The 3,278-nt window shown below is 31.8% G+C and overlaps 1 long non-coding RNA gene across 1 annotated transcript; it reads left to right on the forward strand.

Annotated features, from left to right (window-relative positions):
- The first annotated feature begins 471 nt into the window (after window positions 1-471).
- Window positions 472-2,991, forward strand: LOC124374851. Its single transcript, XR_006923619.1, has 2 exons — window positions 472-578; window positions 2,819-2,991. It is a non-coding gene; the product is annotated as an uncharacterized LOC124374851 (long non-coding RNA).
- Window positions 2,992-3,278: the final 287 nt, after the last annotated feature.

Below are 3,278 nucleotides of genomic sequence, written 5' to 3' on the forward strand. Positions count from 1 at the left end.
TTCTTCCTCCTTTGTCCAGTAGACCTAGTGACCATTAAGAAGTAGGCATAGTAAAAGTAGAAAAATACAAAAATGTATTTATATTTGAAAATTGGTACCACTAAACCAGAATTTTAAAGAACTGGGCCTAGATAAAATAAAATTTTATTTAGGTTAACAGATTAAGGAATTGTTAAACTTTCTGGCTATTTGTAAATTAGTTTATAGCTATCCAGTTTAAACTTTAATAAACTATGAAGCTCTAAAATTTTGATGCAGATGCACATTTTTAGTTTTTAAGGCTATTCTGATTGAGTGTTTTAGACACTGATTAATCATTTTTTGTATTCCATTAATAACAAATAAACCTCTGTTCCAGTCTGCTGAAGACCCAAGTATTCCAAACACCTCTGTTGATAACAACTTCATAGAGTTCCAAAAGTTTATTATAAGAAGTTCGAGAGGGAGTATCGCAATTTTGAAGAGTTTGAGTTGCGATACCAAGATTTTTTTGGAGAGTCTCAAGTCAATTGATGAACTGAATAATGCTCCTGGTCAAACGGCAACATTTGGTGTCACTCACTTTGCTGACAGAACTGGTATGTAACAAACAAAACATTGTACTTGTACACCATAATGTGAGGCAACTTTTATCAAAGCACAATAAAATCAATGGAAATTTCCTTTGCACGTCTTTATGATGTACATTTTAAGGGCTATCCAGAAAGTAGATTATTTTTTGCTATATAGTCGCTAGTGGTGGGATTTAACGCAGCCATTTCTACGTCAGGACGCTTCTCCATTCAGTGACTATCCAGCCGTGCTAGTGGAATACTACTGTTCCTTGTTGTTTTACAATAGCAGATTAAATGTGTGATGCAATTGAAATTCCCACGAGTTGTGAAGTGAAGTGCAGTCGATAATACAGTTTTTGTTTAGCTAAGCACAATAAACCCAATTGAGATTTATTCGCAATCTCTGTAAAGTTAATAGTAATTATGTGATTACTGAAGGTGGAGTGCGTCAGTGGTGCATTAGGTTTAAAAATGTCCAAATCAATGTCCTTGATAATGAAAAAAGTGGATGGCCAATGGCCAAGCATTGAGACCAAATGACATTGTTTGTATAATCTATCACATAAGATTAAAGAAAGACTGCCTGCCGATTGAAAATAACAGAAACTATCACTTATGTAGTTTTCCTCAAATTTAAAGGAGTTTGTTACACAGAAGTTAGGTTACCATACATTTTGTGCAAGATGGGTACTGAAACTTTTAACAGAAACCATAAAAATCAGCATTGACATTTTTTGACACTTACAGAAATGATCAACTTGCTGCTCGATCGAATCATTATTAGTAAAAATACGTGAATTACGAAACCAAATTATAATCTATGGAGTGGGGGCATACATACGATGAAGAAGTGAAACTGTGGGAGGTGTGACTACCTGGTTGAAGTCTCAGGCAGCAGAATTTTATAATGCTGGAATTTCAAAAACTAAGTTTACCGCTATGATAAATGCCTAAATTTGTATGGTGAAATATGTTGAAAAATTGTATTTTAGTGTCACTTTCAAGTGATGTATATAATATAAATTTATTTTTTACTTTATTTTTGTTTATATTAAAACACAATTTACTTTCTGGCTAGCTCTCGTATGTTAGGTGTTATGCATTGTCGAAGTGTACATCCTGGACTGAGTATTATGTCTATTTACTTTCCAACTTTTCAAATTTCTGTCAATGAGAGTAATTATAAATTACTAGTTTCAATCTCAATATTATAATGAATCTCAGATAAACTAGAACAAAAACTGAACGTCCACTCCTAGAAAAAAAAACAAGCAGGAACAAAAAAACCTTAGAAAGTGTCTCTACTTTGAAATGGTTTCGAGCAGTATTTAGGCATTGTAAACAGCATAAAATACAAGTATCATGCTGGATTTCATTATGTACTTTAATAGCCAATATTTATATGTCAATTTGGCTAAAACTCTGATCTCATGAGGAAACAGTACTCTACCGGAACCGTCTCATAATGTCAGCTGTTTCAAATAAACCTATTTGTTAGAGCTACTTCCACTATATCTCTTAAATCAACTTCATCCAAGAACAACTAACAAGTCCAAACTCAGCCCTGCCTGAATGTTCGGAGATTTGTTTTATATCCTGACCAGTTTACAACAAAATACCACTCTTAATGAAAAAATGTTAGAATTTTTCTCTTAGATGTGAATTTGTCAAAATATCTAACATTCAAAATCGTATACGTAGGACCTCCTTATATTACAAGAGGCATTGGTTCTTCTGTAATATGCACGATTTGTATTTGTTTAAGGTCTAAATAATAATTAATTTTTCCAACTTCCTCTGAAATTTATCTCAGAGTAGTATGACAAGTTGATTGGAATATTTTGGAACACAGAAATGGAATTTTCTCCTCTGATGCTGGTTTTCCTATTATAAATTTTAACCCAGCTGTTCAGATTCACTAAAAAACACTGGCAAGAACAGTATTCAGAAATTTGATTTTCTTGGAGTTCTTAGTTTCATATCCAGTACTCCAACCCGAATATGATGAGTGATTGTTTAAATATATAAACAGTATAAATTTTATAAAATGTGCTACGATTAATTGAAATTTTCCATTGAGCATTTCCTTAAAAGACTTTTTTAATGTTGTTTGATGGGTACAAATGGTTAACATCAATTAATTTATTCTTGGTAATGTATTTTAGCTACTAAAAATATATACACATTGAAACACACATTTTCCCCTTCATATACTCGTATAGTAGGCACACTTATTGTGTAATAATTTAACATGAATTTTTCAGAGCATGAGAAGAAACGGAACTTTGGACTAATGCGCCCTTAATTGAACAAGAGGATATAATGAAACTAAGAATTGTATTTTTTTTTTTCTTAAAGCACTGTGACTGTATGAATAATGTGATTAAAGATTTTTCAATTCACATTTTATAAGATTAAAATGTATTTTTAACATTGATTTATTGTGAATAATTTTTTACTTATTTTATTTACTATATTACCTACCAAAATGATCATTATGAGTTTGACATTGATGAATGGAAAAAACGTTTTGCTCACAAATGCATATCAATCTCCTCTGAAAGTGGTTTTGGCATGTTCTTATAGAGCACGGTGAGTTTTTGGGAATGTAATTAATTACAGGATATGATGTTGTGGACGACCTCTCAATTTAATTTGTGAACACAATATTGCGAATGATAGTCAGGTTACTAGGTTAAAACAAAGAAAGTGAGATTATGGTTT

The sequence above is a fragment of the Homalodisca vitripennis genome, unplaced genomic scaffold (assembly GCF_021130785.1).
Source record: "Homalodisca vitripennis isolate AUS2020 unplaced genomic scaffold, UT_GWSS_2.1 ScUCBcl_10580;HRSCAF=19534, whole genome shotgun sequence".
Lineage (NCBI taxonomy): Eukaryota > Metazoa > Arthropoda > Insecta > Hemiptera > Cicadellidae > Homalodisca > Homalodisca vitripennis.